Raw genomic sequence first — 21,496 nt, forward strand, 5'->3', positions numbered from 1 at the left:
GAGTATGGAAGATGACCGCTTTGTTAGTACACAGTTTTGTATCATATTTACATCTGTATAATCTTTCGTTGGCTTTTGTCTACACACATGTTTTGCATATATACATTTACTTATATACAATAAGTTTTTGTTTTTTTGTTTTTTTTTGTGAATCACACAACCATCACCAAGATAGGGCGGGAATTAATGCGGCGCTGTCATGGTTCTGGAAAATCAAATTACCCGTAAGTAATTATCATTTTTCCCTTCACCATGACAGCACCGCACGTGAGAGGAAGAAATAGAAGATTCCTAGGGTGGGACGACAGCAGACAACACCTTTCTCCCAAAAGACAAGTCTGATAGACCTAAGTCTAACCTATAATGTCGGAAGAAGGTAGAGGGTGAGGACCATACTGCCGCTCTACAAATCTGTTCTACCGAGGCGTTTGCCCTTTCTGCCCAGGAAGTGGCAATAGCATGCGTGGAGTGAGCCGTAACACCCTGTGGGGGAACTTGACCAGAAAAAGAATATGAAAGTGAAATGGCCGTACGCAACCACCGTGCAATAGTTGCCTTTGAGGCCTTTTTTCCCCTGTTTGTCCCCTGAAAGGTGACAAAAAGGGCCGATGACTGACGCCAAGATTTTGTGGCCTCTAAGTATTGAAGGAGGCAGTGTCTGACATCGAGACAATGGAAGGTTTGCTCCCCCTGGGATTTTGGTTGAGAACAGAAAGAGGGCAGAATAATTTCCTGGTCTCTATGAAATTTTGAATTGACCTTCGGAAGAAAGGCAGGGTCGGTTTTAATAACCACTTTATCATCATGGAAAGTAGTGTAAGGAGGGTTTACCGACATAGCTTGCAGCTCACAAGTACGGCGGGCTGACGTTAAGGCAACTAGGAGAACCGTTTTTAGAGTCAAGGACTTTATTGATATAGAATCAAGAGGTTCAAAGGGGGAAACGGTTAGAGCCTTTAAAACTAAATTCAAATCCCAGGGAGCTACCTTAGGTAATAATTTTGAGGGTCTGGAAGTAAAGGAGGCTCGAATGAACCTATAGACCCAAGGGTGGTCAGCAAGTTTATAATCAAACAGTGCACCCAGGGCAGAAACTTGCACCTTTAAGGTGCTAGTAGACAGACCTTTTTCCAACCCTTTTTGGAGAAATTCAAGAATTTCTTTTACCGGGACTTGTTGACTTGAGTTAGACAATTGTCGCCCCGAGAAATCTAGGAATTTTTGCCAGATTTTTTGGTATTTGTCTGAGGTGACCTTTTTCCTGCTAGCGAGCAATGTGGTCACTAAAGGGTTTGAGAATCCTTTTGCTAACAGAAGTCCCCTTTCAAGTTCTAGGCGGTGAGATCCAACCTGTGAACTTGGGGATGTTGAACTGGCCCCTGGTGTAGGAGATCCGGGGCATCCGGAAAGATCCACGGGTCCGAGATAGACATGCGCCTGAGCCACGTGAACCATGCTCTTTTCGGCCAAAAAGGAGCTATGAGGATCACTCGTGCTTTGTCTTCCCGAATTTTCCTGAGGACTGTCGGGATTAATGGTATTGGGGGGAATGCGTATGCTAGATGGAAGTTCCACCGATATAGGAACGCGTCTACCCCCTCCGGGTGTTCTCTCGGGTTCAGAGAATAGAACCTCTTCACCTTCCGATTTTCTTTTGTGGCGAACAAGTCTGTCTGGAACGCCCCAGCTGGCACATATTTTTCCAAATACTCGCTGGTTCAGGGACCACTCCCCCTGATGTAACGTGTGGCGGCTTAAGTAGTCGGCTACTTGATTCTCTGACCCTTTTAAGTATGTTCCGGTTAGTGAAAGAAGGTTGTTTTCGGCCCATATAAAGTTCTTTGGCCTCTGCCATAAGGGATGTTGATCTTGTGCCCCCTTGGCGGTTTATATAAGCTATCGTTGTGTTGTTGTCGGACAACACCACCACATTTCTTCCTAGAATCCTTTCTCCTATATGAAGAAGCGCTAGCCTTACCGCAGATAATTCCTTCAGATTGGAGGACGCTGTTGTCATTGGGCTCTCCCATTGACCCTGTAGGACCTGATTTTCTAAGTGTGCCCCCCAACCCCACGGACTCGCATCGGTAGTAATGATTACTGGATCCCGTACTGACCATGGCACTGCGTTGGTTAGATTTTCTGTTTTCAGCCACCACTCTAGTGAGTTTTGAACCTTTGGTGATAGAAGAATTTTCCGATTCAGATTGTATGGATTTTTTTCCTGTTCGGCTAGTATCTGCCATTGTAACTCTCGTGTGTGGCTTTGTGCCCATCGCGTTGCTGGAATTGTTGCCGTTAGGACTCCTAAGAGCGACATTGCATTCCTCAGAGAGATAGTCTGTTGTAGTTGGAATGATTGTACACTCTGTTGAATAGATTGAACTTTCCTCTGTGGGAGGACACACTCCTGCTTGACTGAATCTAACACGATTCCGAGGAATTCTTGAGTTTGAGTTGGGACAAGTCTTGATTTTTTCAGGTTTATCATCCATCCTAAACTGGTCAGCACCTCTAGTACTCTTGTGGCCGCTTTTTCGCAACTTTCTTTGTTTTTTGCTATTATCAAAAAATCGTCCAAATAGGGTACCAACATTATGTCTTCTTTTCTGACAAAAGATGCTACTTCGGAAATAATTTTTGTGAATATACGGGGCGCTATGGCTACCCCAAAAGGAAGACATTGATATTGTAGATGGACCGGGGTTTTTTCCAGATTTACCACTAATCTTAGATATTGTTGGTGTTGGACAGCGATTAGCACATGGTAGTAAGCATCTGTAAGATCGATCACCACCATGTAACAGTTTGGGTCGAGTACTTTCACTGCAGTCTTTAAAGTTTCCATCTTGAATTTGTCTATTTGAATGTAATGGTTTAGGGCCTTTAGGTTGAATATTACTCTCAGCGAGCCGTCTGGTTTTGGCGTTGGGGAAAGGGTTCTACAGCACTTTATTTCTATCTGTTGATGGGGTACTTTTACTAACACCTCTTTTTGCATGAGGAGATGAATTTCTCTTTCTAATATGGCCTGATTTTTTTTCCCGCCACCTGGGTCATTTTTACACGATTTGGTGGGAGGTTGGAGAATTTGAACCTTAGACCCTCTAACAACAAATTTGTTACCCATTGAGAAGCCGGCAGTGCTGCCCAGTGATGGACAAACCGCCGGAGTCTTCACCCCACCGGAATGCTGGCGTCACTGACTTTTGGGATCCGGCTTGGGGGGAGGTTTGTTGAAAAGGAATCCCCTTTCTTTCCGCTCCCTCCAGGGTCTGCCTCGACTAGACCTGTCATCTGATTGGCCGCGGGTCCCTCTATATCCAGATCCACGAAAGGACGAACGAGAGGCATCCCATCGGCGCCTGGGAAAGGAAGGAGGTGGAAACCGCTTATTTTTGTCCGACGCTTTTTCAAGGATTTCGTCTAGAGCTTTGCCAAAAAGGTATTGCCCTTCACAGGGTACTCCACAGAGTTTGACCTTTGATTGGAAGTCAGCCGTCCAATTTTTCAGCCACAATGTTCTCCTTCCTGAATTGGACAACGCACATGCACGTGCGGCACTTCTAACAGAATCTATTGAGGCGTCTGCTAGGAATCTCGCGGCGCCTTGTAGAGAGGGCAATGCTTCCAGAAGTCTCTCTCTCAGGCATTTGTTTTTGATTTGGTCACTTAACTCCTCTAACCACTTGACCATAGCACGTGCCGTGCAAGTGGCCGCAACCCCGGGTTTAAATGACCATGTCGCTGCCTCCCAAGCCGATTTTAGAAAAGCATCTGCTTTCTTGTCGAGGGGGTCCCTCAGGGCTCCCATGTCTTCAAATGGTAACGCAACCCCTTTAGAGGTGCTAGCGATGGCTGCATCTAGCTTAGGAGCCTTATCCCACTTTTCACAGACTTCCTCATCAAAGGGGTATTTGCGTTTTAAAGCCTGAGAAATGGACATCTTTTGATTAGGCTTTTTCCACTCACGTTTTATTAATTTGATTATATTATCATGGAAGGGAAAAAACTTCCCCTTTTTTTCCTCCAAATTACTAAACATGGTGTCTTGGATTGTCTGCGGTTCTTTAGGGGTCTCTACCCCCATAGTCGTTCTGACAAGTTTGAGCAGCTTTCCAATGTCTTCCGACTGAAAATATGGGTGGCCATACTCCTCATCTGAGGAGTCTAAATCTGAGGCCTCAGAGGGGGTTAAGGCTCCTGGCTCATCCCCTGAATCTATGTCCGACCCTTGTTCACTTGTTGGGGGAGGGGGGGTCTCCTTTGTATGATGTTTCAACTGTTCTTTAACTGTAGATTTAACTTCCTTCCGTATAATTGTTTTAATGTTTTGTAATAAGGAAGAAGATTCCTCCGCAACTGTTTTGTCGATACAGGGCTGGCAGATTTTTTTGCTGTATAGCCTAGGGAGCTTTTCTTTACATAGTGGGCAGGCCCTATTTTTTTGCTTGGAGGTGGCTTTTCCTTCCTATAAAACACAGTATACAGGGTATCAGTGTGTGTGTGGTTTGCCTTACAAAGGCACTCACCCCTCCAGGACCCTGGGTACCGCTGCAGCTTGAGTGTCTTCTGACATTCTGGGCGCAGGCATCAGCAGCTCCGGATCTACCGCTGGTTCGGTCATCTCCCGGTAATCGCTTGAAGAGCAGGACCAGCGACTCCTCTTTGCTGCTGTATATATATAGAGGAGCGGTGTGCGCGCCACTGGATCAGCTTCCACCCGGAAGTGTCCAGCACACCGGCTCCTTCGGCGTGTGACGACACTTCCTGTGCGACCGGAAGTCGTCCTCCTTCACTTCGGCGCCAGCGTCGGTGAAGGACACGCCCCCTTATCCCCGGACCGGCCCCCTGCACAGAGCGGTCGCCGGGGAGTCCAGCGAGGGAAAGGGAAGACGCGGACCCACCAGCCTGACACCGGACAGCACCGCACGCGATGCCGCCGAGCATGGCTGGCCCCCCCCCCCCCCCCCCCCCCCCGCGGACCTCGGCCTCCGGACCGGAATCATCAGAGGGAGATCCCTCCGGAGGTAGGAGCTCTGCGACAGGCGTCCACCTGCAGGAACAGGAAACCAAACTGAGGAGAGGGGCCGCCCCATTCTTATATCTCTGCTACAGGTTTCCTGTTCCTGGGGGCGGATGCCATCTCTCACGTGCGGTGCTGTCATGGTGAAGGGAAAAGAGAGTAACCCGGTCACATCATAGAAGGGGAGATACCCCGCGTGGATTCCTCAGGGGAAAGTGAGGGGAAAAGGAAGCTTGTCCGCTTTATATAGTCAAAGTAATTGCGTAAATTGTCAATCAAGCAGGTGTGAGAGACCATCTGGCATTACCAGTGAATGACGTTAAGGTTACTGAGTAAATAAACAAACATTCTCACCCCCTATATCCTTGATACGAAACCGTGATCCTTAGATGCAATATAAAAGGACCTGTATTTTGAGATGGAGCATGCTCTGAGAAGTACAGGTAAAAAGGACCTTGCGATCACGTGATCATCCTCATCCAATGAAATGTATGCAAAAAAAAAGCTGACCACTCCTGTGGGTGTTTAAGCCCAAGATGTTATGGAATAGGCATATCACAGAGGCCCCAAATATGGCCTGAACATCCTATAAGGCATGCACAGACAGTATACTAAACCAAGTGTGCACCAGGACCTTAAGTCACCTATCCGATCCTCATGTGCACACAAGTGGCAAAGGAGACTGGCAGCAATGACGCCTGTGCACATTTTTTTTTAAGTTACTGTATCAATGCGGCGTGGCATGGAGGTGATCAGCCTATGGCACTGCTGCTTGCGTTGATGGCAGCCGTCAGCTCGTCTGCATTGTGTCACGCTCACGCCCTGACTGGTGGGCGTGAGCTCGGGGGGTTTGTGGCCCCACTGTGCCACAAACCAGACTACCCTGAAAGGGGCGTGACTATGACAGCTGCCTGGGTTTTCACTGGAGCATCTGATGGTGAGGACAGGCTTGTGCAGCAGGCAGCTGCCAGGTGCTACTCCAGGGTAGTGTCTGGCTGTGGCTGCTGATCCCACTTGGGAGACAGGAACACCAGGATTGGTGCGGGCATCAGGCAGGACTGGCAGAAGAGCACGGCTGGAACACAGACGAGTAGGCTGCCACGGCTGAGACAAGGCTGGCAGAGACACGGCGGAGAACTCAGGGCTGGCAGAGACACGGCAGGAAACAGGACTGGCTAGGACAGCAGGAACACAGGACTGGAAGGCAGGGCAGGAACGGCAGGACTGGCAGGAACACAGGATTGGGAGGCACTGCAGAGAACACAGGACTGGAAGGCAGGACTGGCAGGAACACAGGATACACAGGACTGGTTGATGTGGTGTATGAATCAGGCTGCACTCAGATGACACCCGAGTGCAGTCCTATTGTGAGTGTGATGAAGGAACAGGTAGGGACCTGTACACACAGAAGATGCAGGTACGGAAACAAGCCAGAAGGACAGGAGAATGAAGGAACAGGTAGGGACCTGTTCACACAGGAGGTGCAGGAAAGGAAACAAGCAGAAAGGAATGAGGTATGAAGAAACAGGTAGGGACCTGTTCACACAGGAGGACCAAGTAACAAGTAAAAGGTGGAACTAAGAAAAGAGAAGAAGGCGGAGCCAAGGGCGGAGACGCTGGAGGCGGAGCCAAGGGCGGAGACGCTGGAGGTGGAGCCAAGAGCGGAGACGCTGGAGGTGGAGCCAAGAGCGGAGATGCTGGAGGTGGAGCCAAGAGCGGAGATGCTGGAGGTGGAGCCAAGAGCTGAGACGCTGGAGGCGGAGCCAAGAGCTGAGACGCTGGAGGCGGAGCCAAGAGCAGAGACAGAGCCAAGTGCAGAAACACAAGAGGCGGAGCCAGATAGTACCGCAAAGAGCGGAGCCAGATAGAACCGCAAAGAGCGGAGCCACAGAGCAAAGCCAGAGAGTGCGAAGCAAGGTCTGAGTGCAGAGCCGCAAGAGTGCGGAGTGTAAGCAGACAGAAAACACAAGGAAAGAAAGCAGGGAAGGAAGCCACAGAAAAGGAGACCGAGAAAAGACAAAGTACAGACAAGGCAATAGAACAAGACACAGGGACAAAGACAAAGGGACCAGGATATTCTGCCTCCTGGAGGGCGGACTACAAGAACAAGGCAAAAGCACAGAGGGAGAAACTCAGAGCAAGGCCAGGCAAACTCAGCAGCTAAACACTAACTGAGCTAACACATTGCACAGGCCCAGACCACAGGGTGGAGCTGCCCTATATACAGGAGGCCTCTTGGTAAATGGTCAGGAACTGATTGGACAGGTGCACCTGATTCCTATAAGAACCAGAGAGTTCAGGCGCCGGCCCCCTATACACATAGCCATGAGGCATGCAGAGAGCAGAGACACAGAACATGGATCTGGCATTAAAGAGAAAGCACATCATGGCCTGGAGCAGTGGGTAAGATTGTGTGAGAGATGTGAGGCCATGACATGATGCCAGCAGAGTTGTTACACATTGTGGGGTCTGGTGTCGTTCATCTTCCTCTTGATAATACCCCATAGATTCCCTATGGGGTTAAGGTCAGGCAAGTCAGCTGGCCAATCAAGCACAGTGATACTGTTTCTAAAACAAGGTATTGGTACTATTGGCAGTGTGGACAGGTGCTAAGTCCTGCTGGAGAATGAAATTTTGATCTCCCCATAAGCTTGTCGACAGAAGGAAGCAAGAAGTTTTCTAAAATTTCCTGGTAGATGGCTGCGCTGACTTTGGTCTTGATAAAACAGTTTTCCTACTTCAGCAAAAGACATGGCTCCACAAACCATTACTGATTGTGGAAACTTCACACTAGACCTCAAAGAGAACAAAAGAAGGATGATCAAAAGGCCGAAATATGAAAAAATACCAAACTTTATTCAATTACAACCGTATAAAAGCATACATGCATACATAATACGCACACCCACAGGATATGTGTGACAACACACGATCGTATATTGGGACAATGCAGGCAAACAGACTAACCAAGTGAAACTGATACAGATCTATAATGACACCTAGCCCGATCACTGCCCACAGGGAAACCTCGCTTAGTCATGTGGAATATACATCTGTACAACAGACCTCCTATCCAGTATATCCTGCTACCCAAAGTGTTCCCCATGCCCCCATAGTCGGTAGCCCACACGGCTCCAAAGCCCTATAGTACCTAAACAATTTCTACATAATCACCTGCTCCGAACGGTGGGGGAATGTTGCCAATCCTGCGGTAGCGCGTCCGCCCCGACGCGCGTTTCGGTCACCTTTATCAAGGGGCCGCACATGCACACACATCCCTAGTCCTCCTGTTATATAGTCACCGGCCGCCGCGTGAATACCGCGCGGCCGGATGTGACGTACACACCCCCGGATGTGACGCGTACTGTTGCCCAGTCAACGGGCGACGCTAGCCAGCGTCGGCGTCACATGAGGGGTGGGGCCGGGGCGGGCCCAGCACTCATGTAGAGACGCCGAGAGCAGGCAAGCGCAGCGGTGAATGGACACAGCACGCGTCAGGGGGAGGACTTGAGATAAACCACTTACGCCCTGATACAACAAGTAAACATATAGATACCCTACTATAACAAACAGTGCAAGACTGTGGTGGAACAAAGAGATATTATCTACATGACGTACGCAATATATGGGAACATTTACAAACAATTGGAACAATACATTAAATAATAGTCATCGCATCTCAAATCCTCCAATGAGAACATCACAGCAGTCAAAATATTCAGAATAACTTGAGTATTGCGTTCATAATGCTGTCCAATGCTATTGTTCCAGTATCCGCAGCCACTACACCGGACCGCCTGGGAGCACATTCTTGGATCAGGCTAAGGCACCGAATGGGTGTTTCCCATGCGGCCGGTGTGTGGCATGCACCAATATTGATCGGATAGACCACTTTGAGAATCAGGCAGGGTCACGTAGGTTTTCAATTAAAAAAAGGATCACTTGTAATAGTAGATATGTGGTCTATTATGCAGTGTGCCCCTGCCAGAAAATATATGTGGGTATGACCACTAGACCATTGAAGATAAGGATCCGTGAGCACATTTTAGGGATTACGGCAGCGGCTAATGCCGAGGACATCACGGCACTTAAAACGATCCCACGTCATTTTAGACGGTACCATGATTGTAATGGGGACCTCTTGAGATGTAGGGGGATCGATATGCTGGATATGAACATCCGTGGTGGTAATATGACTAGGAGGTTGGCCCAACTCGAGTCCAGGTGGATATGGACCCTGGATACGGTCCATCCGTCTGGACTCAACGAAAATATCAGTTATGCCCCCTTCTTATAACCACGGTACCGCCGATATTCATTTGGTACCATCGTTACATATTTTCTTTTAATTACATGGTGGTTTTATGTTAGATTGATTATTTCATTTTAATATATTTCAGTTCTGATCGTTCATGCACACTGTGGTGATTTATTCTAAAGTGGGGAACAACAAAGGATTGGACACGCATACTGGAGCAATAGCGTTGGACAGCATTATGAACGCAATACTCAAGTTATACTGAATATTTTGGCTGCTGTGATGTTCTCATATGAGGATTTGAGATGCGATGACTATTATTTAATGTATTGTTCCAATTGTTTGTAAATGTTCCCATATATTGCGTACGTCATGTAGATAATATCTTTGTTCCACCACAGTCTTGCACTGTTTGTTATAGTAGGGTATCTATATGTTTACTTGTTGTATCAGGGCGTAAGTGGTTTATCTCAAGTCCTCCCTCTGACGCGTGCTGTGTCCATTCACCGCTGCGCTTGCCTGCTCTCGGCATCTCTACATGAGTGCTGGGCCCGCCCCGGCCCCGCCTCTCATGTGACGCCGACGCTGGCTAGCGTCGCCCGTTGACTGGGCAACAGTACGCGTCACATCCGGGGGTGTGTACGTCACATCCGGCCGTGCGGTATTCACGCGGCGGCCGGTGACTATATAACAGGAGGACTAGGGATGTGTGTGCATGTGCGGCCCCTTGATAAAGGTGACCGAAACGCGCGTCGGGGCAGACGCGCTACCGCAGGATTGGCAACATTCCCCCACCGTTCGGAGCAGGTGATTATGTAGAAATTGTTTAGGTACTATAGGGCTTTGGAGCCGTGTGGGCTACCGACTATGGGGGCATGGGGAACACTTTGGGTAGCAGGATATACTGGATAGGAGGTCTGTTGTACAGATGTATATTCCACATGACTAAGTGAGGTTTCCCTGTGGGCAGTGATTGGGCTAGGTGTCATTATAGATCTGTATCAGTTTCACTTGGTTAATCTGTTTGCCTGCATTGTCCCAATATACGATCGTGTGTTGTCACACATATCCTGTGGGTGTGCGTATTATGTATGATGGTATTTTATGGGAGGGTGTGCTTTCCCTGTATTTTACACTATGATCATATGCTTTTATACGGTTGTAATTGAATAAAGTTTGGTATTTTTTCATATTTCGGCCTTTTGATCATCCTTCTTTTGTTCTCTATGTAGTATTTGATGATAGGCTCTACTGTCCTATTATTTCTAGCATGGTATATGATTTGTTATTTAGTGATTGATTTTCAATTATTGTGTTACCATGTTTGTCTCATATTCACCTTTGTACACTAGACCTCAAGCAGCTTGGATTGTGTGCCTCTTCACTCTTCCTCCAGACTCTGGGACCTTGATTTACAAATGAAATGTAATTTGTTCTTTCATCTGAAAACACCACCTTGGACCACTGAGCAACAGTCCAGTTCTATTTCTCCTTGGCCCAGGTAAGACACTTTTGTCATTGTCTATTGGTCATGTATGGCTAGACACAAGGAATAAGACACTTGTAGCCCATGTCTTGGATATGTCTGTCTCACTCCTTGTGAATCTCCCCAAAATTTTTGAATGGCCTTTTCTTAACAATTCTTTCAAGGCTGCGGTTATTTAAGGTGCTTGTGCACCTTCTTCTACCACACTTTACATTTAATATACTTGGCTACAGCACTCTGTGAACAGCCAGTTTCTTTAGCAATGACCTTTTGTGGCTTACCCTCCTTGTGGAGTATGTCAATGACTGCCTTCTGGACATCTGTCAAGTCAGCAGTCTTCCCCAGGATTTTAGAGCCTACTTAAACAGACTAAGGGACCTTTTTAAATGCTTAGGAAGCCTTTGCAGGTGTTTTGGGTCAATTATTCTAATTTACGGAGATGACTTTTGGATTTTCATTGGCTGTAAGCCATAATCAACGGTAACAGAAATAAACACTTGAAATAGATCACTCTGTTTGTAATGACTCTATATAATGAGTTTCAATTTTTGTTTTGAAGAACTTTAACTTTTTGATAATATTCTAATTTTGTGAGAAGCACCTGCATTTTCCAGTCCGTCTCTCCGGACAGCACCACAGGAGGTAGTCCTTTCTTGACATATGACAGGACTGGATCACAGAGGTTAAAAGGCCCCTCCCACTTCCACCCCCCAGTGTTTTTCCTGTTGCCATCAGGAACAGATGCATGAGAGGAGCGTGGGAAGAGCAGAAGAAATCTCCCTGATCAGTAGAGCCCGAGCTCCTGCTTGCTGGATGCGGGAGGATCTGGGGAGTCCTAGCATCTCTCTTATTCTTCCTGCCTCATGGTCTGGAGGCCAAACCTCTCTGAACAAGAGGTCTCTCAGCCTGCCAGTAGAGCTTCGGGGCTCCTGGTTCAAGCCGCATTATCCCCCCCCCCAGGGTGCTCTCGCCTCCCATATCCATTTCCTGCTGCCACTGCTTGAAGGCTGCTACCTCGCTGAGCAAGAGGACTCTCAGCCTGCCAGTAGAGCTGGGGCTCTGGGTTCAAGCCTCTTCCACCTCACGGGGGCTCTTGGCTCACTTGTCCATTTTCCTGGTCGAGTTACAGGGCGTACTATCTCGTCAGGAGTTTCAGACTTGGCCTTTAATAGCTAAAGTTGGGTCTCTCTTTCATAGTTTATGGCTGAAGAGAGCCATTTGTCTATCAAGTTCATCCTATGACACTGTGAGGTCGATGCAAACTTTTTCTTGTTGGCACGGGGGAGGTGGGTGAGGATCCTTCCCAACTCCAGATACAGCAATAGGGTTAGTTTCCTCTATTGACATCCTCAACAGATTCTAGTCCCGTAACCTGTAATATAATCATCAAGGAAGGCATCTAGGCCCGCTTTGTTTTGTTTTTTTATTGTGGATCAACCACACACCTTCACATGGTAGAAGGTCCCATATACGCTACTCTTGCAGTTAAGATCCATGGTTCCACTGCCCTCACAGTAGAGAATATCCCTCTGTTTGGAAGGAAACCTTTTTTTATCTGGCTATAGAGGATGATCCTGTCTCCGTTGTACAGATATCATTTAAAGGATCTGGAGCTGGGCCCTAATTTATTTGTGTGTGTGTGTGTCTGTACCATTGGTTATGAGATGGATACACACACAGTTTCATTTCTTAAGATCCCTTCCAGAGTCCAGATTCCCTGTGCTGTTCACATTGGCACCACAGAGTGATGATCCATTATCGGGTTCTGAGGATGACCCCTCCCCAACGTTGGTATTAACAGGGGATGTTACCGGCCAGACTATATATTTCCATAGTGTCTAGCTGTGACTGGGTGTACGGCAGAGCAAGAAGGGGCAACAGGCCAAGGGATGATTCCACAGATTTATTATCAAGAACGCTGGAACAACACATGCAGGTAGATCTACAGAGTCCACAATTAAGGTACCTTCACACATAACGATATTGTTAACGATATCGTTGCTATTTGTGACGTAGCAACGATATCGTTAATGAAATCGTTGTGTGACAGCGACCAACGATCAGGCCCCTGCTGGGAGATCGTTGGTCGCTGAATAAAGTCCAGAACTTTATTTCGTCGCTGGACTCCTGCTGACATCGCTGGATCGGCGTGTGTGACACCGATCCAGCGATGTCTTCACTGGTAACCAGGGTAAACATCGGGTAACTAAGCGCAGGGCCGCGCTTAGTAACCCGATGTTTACCCTGGTTACCATGCTAAAAGTAAAAAAAAACAAACACTAGATACTTACCTACCGCTGTCTGTCCTCCAGCGCTGTGCTCTGCACTCCTCCTGTACTGTCTGTGAGCCGGAAAGCAGAGCGGTGACGTCACCGCTCTGCTTTCCGGCTCACAGACAGTACAGGAGGAAAGCAGAGCACAGCGCTGGAGGACAGACAGCGGTAGGTAAGTATCTAGTGTTTGTTTTTTTTTTACTTATAGCATCGTAACCAGGGTAAACATCGGGTTACTAAGCGCGGCCCTGCGCTTAGTTACCCGATGTTTACACTGGTTACCGGCATCATTGGTCGCTGGAGAGCGACCTGTGTGACAGCTCTCCAGCGACCAAACAGCGACGCTGCAGCGATCCGGATCGTTGTCGGTATCGCTGCAGCGTCGCTTAATGTGAAGGGGCCTTTAGTCCAACGGAACAGGTTCGGGGGCACCTCCCGATAATCCTTGTGCCAGGTAACAAAGCAATAGTCCACACGAGTCCAAGGGATCCCAAAACAATCCCACGAACGACGAGATATGTCCTCAGCTCAAGTCTCGCCCCGTTCGCTTCTGCAGTCCCAGATGGACATGGGGTCTTGCCTCAGCTAAGAATCCCCACTCCTTCTCCTTCAAGGATCAACTCACACCTGATCTCAAAATAAGAATGGATTGTCTGAGCTCCTGGGATCTGCCCATGAAGGGGGGTAGGGGTCACACCTTCTATTCAATGGTTGGGTCCACCAGAAGAATCTAGACTGGTGGGCTCCACTTAGTCTATGTAGTATGTACATTTGACTAGCCACCTGCTGTGATGTTGACAAAGCTTAATTACATTATAGCTTAGGGCTGCAAGTATTGGGGGAAGGAGACATATTGTTACAGGTGTACTCCCAGCACAAGAAAATACATAAATTACAGCTAATAGAAACCAGAGAACAGTTACATACATCAAATGGCATATTATTCAAATACAGGACAGGGCAAAAGTACATATCATGACACTAGCCCCTTGCTTGAGGCAGAGTGATTTCAGGCTTCAGAATGTATGTGGGCTTCTGGGTGTGTAATGTGGAAGCATCCCAGTGCTCTACCCATTTGTACACATATTAAGGGATTGGTCTGATCCTTGGTCCTGTGGTATAGTAAGATGGTCTGTAATCAAAATGTAGTCGGAGCCTGGAAGACAAGTGAAAAAACAGTCCTGTGTTTTTAAGCACATTTGAGGTTATTGATTTGCAGCAGTCCTCATGGTGGTTGTGACAGTGGCTACCACCATAGTTCTGTTGTGCAATAAGAGGTGTTTGAAGTCTATTCTTTGGTTGCAGTGGTTATAAGTATAATCTGTCTAGCAATCACTGTGGTTCATTCATTGGTGTTGTTGTACAACAGTGGAATCACTCTCTCCGTTTCCGCTCTATAATTTATCTACCACGTGTCTGTAATGCCAAATATTCAGCATAAATCTGACGGTTATGGTGACTTATCTTTGCTTAACTGTCTATATTTTCTTTGGTTTTTATAGATCAATGACTAGATCTAAACTAGTTCTGCCCAGGACTTCGGTCTTTTATGGCTTCTGTACCCACCCTGGTGCTCTTTCTCTGGTACTACTCCTGTGGTGCTGTCTGGAGAGATGGACTGGAAAAGGAATTGGACCTACCGATAATTTGATTTTTCAACAGTCCGTCAGGAGAGCACCCTTATTTGCCTCCCTTTTTATGTTTCTTTGACTTGCACAAGATCGATCTTCCTGCAGATCGTTCATTCAAGTAACGATGGCTCGAGCTGGGGCCGTTAAAGGGTTTATATTGCATATGAGTTCTAGCGGCTCTTATAGACCATTTGCATCCATACGTTGGTGGTACTCTGAAAAACACTGGGGGTATGTGCACACAAACCAAAAAAATGAAGTATAACAACTCACAAAGTACATATAAAATTCAATATTTATTAATGCTCATCTAGCAACATTAAAATTTGTTAGAGACAAAGAGTCCAGTTATATGATCACAACAATAAACATAAGACAGAAATATGAGAATATTGAGAATGGGTGCAATAAAAAAACAAACAAAAAAAAACCATGTTGCACCATGGATGTAGCAAAAGGGGAAGTATATAAAGGCTCGGTGGCACAAGAACAGTAACTGCCAATGGGGTAAAATAAAGTGCCCAGTGCTAAACAGTATCCCTAGCCGCTATATGGAGTGCAAGCATCCTAATCAAATAAAGGGTAAGTACCCTATAGTTCAGCCACCCCACATTAATAAGAATATAGGAGGACTAGTCCCATATCCACACCTTACCCTTTTCCTTCTCCATAGTCCACAACACGCGCCCCTACGCGCGTTTCGCCCTCAGCTTCGTCGGGGGGCCCGCATATTGCTTATGTCTCCCATGTCCTGCTTTTTATAATCCGCGGCAGTGTCAATAAATGGCGCATGTCTATGACGATAACGGCCGCTGCACGACGCATCATACTACGCGCCAACATGGCGGTGCGGGTCACCGGAACAAACCGGTGACGTCATTGACCCGCACACGTCACAAACAGGCGCCCGGAGGATGCCGCAGCTATTGACCGCATCCCAGACATGCACACTGACTACGTACCAGCTTCCCATGCAGGCACAGATGGAATCCTATTGTGCAGGGTAAGGACGGTCCACAAATGTGCACCGCCCACCAAGCACATCACTATTACATCATCTGCAATACGATCGAATGGATGCTATTACGAGCAACTACAGTGTAATGAGAAATTCCCACTTATTAATCATTAAGCGGTGTAGCAATCACACCTAGCCATTACATAATTAAATGCAGTACGAACATAAAAACAGATAAACAAGTGAAAAAAATGAGTGAAAAAATGAGTGAAAAAATAAGTGAAAAAATAATAACAGGTGAAATCTATATAATAATGCTACATCATAGCAAACAGAGAATAAGGCTAACATCAGAGGAACTAAAAGTGACACAGTGCAAAGATATATGTATATATATAGAAGGCATCCAGAAGTCTTATTCCAATCGATGACAGTCAAAAATCCATCTCCAGGCCAGCTTTTAGTAAGATGTATTGATGACACGAATCCATATTAATAACATAACACTAAAAAGATTTATAGCTAGAAGAAAAAAGAAAAAAAAAGAAAGAGAGACAAGTATGTTAAAAACCAAAAGTAAAAAAACAGTGATCCTACATCTAGAGATGACAAAGTCTACAAAAATGATGAAAAACTGAGTTGCTCATTAAGTCCGTTAGGGACCATGGTGTCAAGATTGACTATCCATCGGCATTCTTTTTGCATTAGAACCCGCACAGCATCACCCCCTCTAATCCCCATGTGTACGCAATCAATCCCCCAGATCTTCAACTCTTTAGAATTGCATTTATGTTTGAGTTTAAAATGTCTGGGAATTGTTTTTAAAGACTCCACGTCATCTACATCACGAGCGGCCTCAATATCCCGTACATGTTCGCGGGTTCGAACCCGCAGTTCACGAGACGTAAGGCCAATATACAGGTCCTTCTCAAAAAATTAGCATATAGTGTTAAATTTCATTATTTACCATAATGTAATGATTACAATTAAACTTTCATATATTATAGATTCATTATCCACCAACTGAAATTTGTCAGGTCTTTTATTGTTTTAATACTGATGATTTTGGCATACAACTCCTGATAACCCAAAAAACCTGTCTCAATAAATTAGCATATCAAGAAAAGGTTCTCTAAACGACCTATTACCCTAATCTTCTGAATCAACTAATTAACTCTAAACACATGCAAAAGATACCTGAGGCTTTTATAAACTCCCTGCCTGGTTCATTACTCAAAACCCCCATCATGGGTAAGACTAGCGACCTGACAGATGTCAAGAAGGCCATCATTGACACCCTCAAGCAAGAGGGTAAGACCCAGAAAGAAATTTCTCAACAAATAGGCTGTTCCCAGAGTGCTGTATCAAGGCACCTCAATGGTAAGTCTGTTGGAAGGAAACAATGTGGCAGAAAACGCTGTACAACGAGAAGAGGAGACCGGACCCTGAGGAAGATTGTGGAGAAGGACCGATTCCAGACCTTGGGGAACCTGAGGAAGCAGTGGACTGAGTCTGGTGTGGAAACATCCAGAGCCACCGTGCACAGGCGTGTGCAGGAAATGGGCTACAGGTGCCGCATTCCCCAGGTAAAGCCACTTTTGAACCATAAACAGCGGCAGAGGCGCCTGACCTGGGCTACAGAGAAGCAGCACTGGACTGTTGCTAAGTGGTCCCAAGTACTTTTTTCTGATGAAAGCAAATTTTGCATGTCATTCGGAAATCAAGGTGCCAGAGTCTGGAGGAAGACTGGGGAGAAGGAAATGCCAAAATGCCTGAAGTCCAGTGTCAAGTACCCACAGTCAGTGATGGTGTGGGGTGCCATGTCAGCTGCTGGTGTTGGTCCACTGTGTTTCATCAAGGGCAGGGTCAATGCAGCTAGCTATCAGGAGATTTTGGAGCACTTCATGCTTCCATCGGCTGAAATGCTTTATGGAGATGAAGATTTCATTTTTCAGCACGACCTGGCACCTGCTCACAGTGCCAAAACCACTGGTAAATGGTTTACGGACCATGGTATTACTGTGCTCAAATGGCCTGCCAACTCTCCTGACCTGAACCCCATAGAGAATCTGTGGGATATTGTGAAGAGAAAGTTGAGAGACGCAAGACCCAACACTCTGGATGAGCTTAAGGCCGCTATTGAAGCATCCTGGGCCTCCATAACATCTCAGCAGTGTCACAGGCTGATTGCCTCCATGCCACGCCGCATTGAAGCAGTCATTTCTGCCAAAGGATTCCCGACCAAGTAATGAGTGCATAACTGAACATTATTATTTGATGGTTTTTTTGTTTGTTATTAAAAAACTCTTTTATTTGATTGGATGGGTGAAATATGCTAATTTATTGAGACAGGTTTTTTGGGTTATCAGGAGTTGTATGCCAAAATCATCAGTATTAAAACAATAAAAGACCTGACAAATTTCAGTTGGTGGATAATGAATCTATAATATATGAAAGTTTAATTGTAATCATTACATTATGGTAAATAATGAAATTTAACACTATATGCTAATTTTTTGAGAAGGACCTGTATATAAGATTGCAAATACACATGGCATAATATACGACATGTGTAGTCGTACATGTGATGTTTTCTCTAATGTCATATGTCTTGAGGCCGCTCGATGATGTAAAGGACGTGGATCTAATGTGGTTTTTACATGCCAGACATTTTCCACAGGGGAAAAAACCTTTTTTAACACCCCTACTACCAAAAAAGGGGGTTGGTTTAGAGACATAGTGACTTGACACCAAGGTATCACGAAAATTTCTCCCTCTACGTGCTGTCATAAGGGGTGTCGGGGAGAGTTGATTTTTCAAAAATGGATCGGGCAGTAAAACTGACCAATGTTTTTTAAGGATAGTTCTCATTAGATCCCATTGTTGGTTGTACGTAGAAATAAAACGTACTTGTGTGTCTTTTTTCCCTCTAGAGTCACCCTCTTGTGGACCCAAGAGATTTCTTCTCCTGGTATTTTTGGCTCTCACATAGCCCTTCTTGATGCTCCTGTTACTATAACCACGATCTCTAAATCTCTGCCCAAGGTCCCTGGCCTGTCCCTCGAATAACGCATCAGAGGCACATATTCTGCGAGCACGCAGGAATTGACCCGTTGGAATGGCGGCAATCGTAGAATATTGATGTGCAGAAGATGCGTGTAACAATGCATTGACAGATGTTTTTTTGCGATACATATCAGTATGGATCAATCCGTCATCCTGCACCCTTAATTCAACATCAAGGAACGACACCACCTTTTGATCATATACATAGGTGAGTCTGATGTTGGATTCGTTGCGGTTCAGACCCACCATAAATGCCTCTAAATCAATGGCAGAGCCCTGCCATAAAAACAAAATATCGTCAATAAAACGAAACCATCCAAGGACTTGGGGAGCGGCCTGTGCACCGTCCAATAACAAACCCCTCTCCCAAAAGCCGAGAAAGAGGTTTGCGTAGGAGGGCGCACACGCCGCCCCCATAGCGGTCCCACGTTTCTGTAAAAAGAACCGGTCCTTGAATGTAAAGAAGTTATGGGTGAGAATGAACCGCAACAAATCCAACACCAATTCTCTCATATCCGCATCCAAATTGCTCGCCTCCAAAAAAAATTTGCGATGCTCGCAATCCGTCCTCATGGTTGATACTTGTATATAGGGATTCAACGTCCGCTACTACAAGAAATGTGCCCGGGTCGAGGGACAGGCCATCAAGGCGCCTCAGGACGTCCGTCGTGTCCCTGACATAGGAGGGCAGCGTTTCCACCTGGGGTTGCAAATAATGTTCGATAAATTTACAAATGGGGTCACACAGCCCTCCAATGCCAGAAACAATCGGACGTCCCGGGGGTTGACAGGGTCCTTATGGACCTTGGGCAAGAGATAGAACGTGGGCACAACAGGGCATTTAACCAGAAGACCATCTAGAACCCTTTTGGAAATAATACCCCTCTCATGTGCTATCTCCAAAATACAAGCAAGTTCTACTTGAAAAGAAGCTAAAGGATTTTGTCTTAGTTGGGTATATGTCTGTTTGTCCCTCAACTGCCTAAATGTCTTTCTCATATCTCTCCACTGGCCAGATAACCACATTCCCCCCCTTGTCTGCCGGTTTGATGACTACGTCATCCAGTTTCTTAAGATCTTCCAATGACTTACGTTGTAGGGGAGTTAAGTTGTTTTTATTCCCATTATTATAAATCGTTTTAAATTCCTCTGTTACTAATCTAGTAAATATGTCGACCTGCGGACATAAAGACAAGAGGGGGAATGCAGTAGATCTGGACAGAACAGGTGGTGGAGAGATACCTGCAAATTCTGGATTCGATTCTCGTTCCAGGTCCTCCAGGGCCTCAATTGCTTCCTGTTCCGTTACAAATCCACTGCCCTGGTCAATGGTTGATTTAGAATGTAGTTTACGTAGTACCAATTTTCGAGAGAACAGATGGAGATCCTTTAACGCTAGAAAAAAAGTTAAAGTTGTTAGTAGGTACAAAAGATAAACCAAGGCCCAGAAGATCCTTCTGGGTCTGAGATAGCACATGAGAGGATAAATTAATCACCTCCAATGTGTTATTTTTCGTCCTTTTGTCCAAGGGGGGTGAGGAGGGTATCTTGCGTTTCTGATTTCTCTTACCACCTCCTCTAGGGCGATTTTCTCTAAAGAAATCTCTCCTTTCCCATGTTGTCCTTGGGATTTCGGGGCCCTGGGTTCTGTCTTCAATTGAAGACATAGATGAAATGGATGTAGAACGTGCCCTTGAAAAAGATCTCTGACCCAATCCCCTCCTCTTCCATTTATAGACCTGGTCATTCTGGAAATCTAGTTGGTCACGTAAATATTTCTTCGTTTTACCATCCACAATCTCTTTTTCCCATTTTTGTTGTTCCATATCTATTTCTCCTTTGAGTTTGGTGACTTTGTCGGGGGTTAGATGTTCATTAATATCATCCTGTATTTTTTTCAATTCCCCATCAATCTCCATAAGGGTTAATTCATTTGATCTTATCAATAGCTCCAAAAATATTTTGGAGCAGTTTCAAGAAGCCCCTTCCCAGGCCTTAATGAAATCTTCAATGGTAATGGGGAAGGAGGGGAAAACTTGGATCCTAAGACCCCTTGGAATAAGACCACAACCAACATATTTTTCCAAAAACGCCTTATTCCACCAAAGGCGGGTGCGTTTTTTGAGCAACTCTTTGTATTTTTTGATAAGTTCAATGTCATCTCTGGATTTCGGATCACATGGGGCACCCAGACCCTCATCAAATACTCTGTCTAATTGTGTCCGCCACGCCTTATCACGTTCGCGGAAATCCATCTGGTCTGAGATAGACACTGTGAAAACACAGACAATAATCAGAAACACAATCTCGGAAACAGATACCATTGCCAAAAAGCAGTCCCGTCTGGATTACACGGGACTAGTGGGGTAAATACCCTGAAATACTTCCTCAAATATCACAAACCAAAAAAATGAAGTATAACAACTCACAAAGTACATATAAAATTCAATATTTATTAATGCTCATCTAGCAACATTAAAATTTGTTAGAGACAAAGAGTCCAGTTATATGATCACAACAATAAACATAAGACAGAAATATGAGAATATTGAGAATGGGTGCAATAAAAAAAAAAAAAAAAACCATGTTGCACCATGGATGTAGCAAAAGGGGAAGTATATAAAGGCTCGGTGGCACAAGAACAGTAACTGCCAATGGGGTAAAATAAAGTGCTCAGTGCTAAACAGTATCCCTAGCAGCTATATGGAGTGCAAGCATCCTAATCAAATAAAGGGTAAGTACCCTATAGTTCAGCCACCCCACATTAATAAGAATATAGGAGGACTAGTCCCATATCC

The 21,496-nt window shown here is 45.8% G+C and overlaps 1 protein-coding gene across 5 annotated transcripts in view; it reads left to right on the plus strand.

The window, feature by feature from the left end:
• Positions 1–21,496, plus strand: part of SERPINE2 (serpin family E member 2) — a 117,221-nt gene that overhangs the window by 41,197 nt on the left and 54,528 nt on the right. For 2 of the 5 annotated variants that reach the window (XM_069727649.1, XM_069727648.1), the window contains one exon: positions 10,637–10,785. The exons of 2 other annotated variants lie outside the window; for them this stretch is intronic. The gene's annotated coding sequence lies outside the window, so the exon portion shown is untranslated. The remainder of the gene's footprint in view (positions 1–10,636; positions 10,786–21,496) is intronic. One more of the 5 variants, XM_069727650.1, reaches the window with a different exon arrangement.

The sequence above is a fragment of the Ranitomeya imitator genome, chromosome 5 (genome assembly GCF_032444005.1).
Source record: "Ranitomeya imitator isolate aRanImi1 chromosome 5, aRanImi1.pri, whole genome shotgun sequence".
Lineage (NCBI taxonomy): Eukaryota > Metazoa > Chordata > Amphibia > Anura > Dendrobatidae > Ranitomeya > Ranitomeya imitator.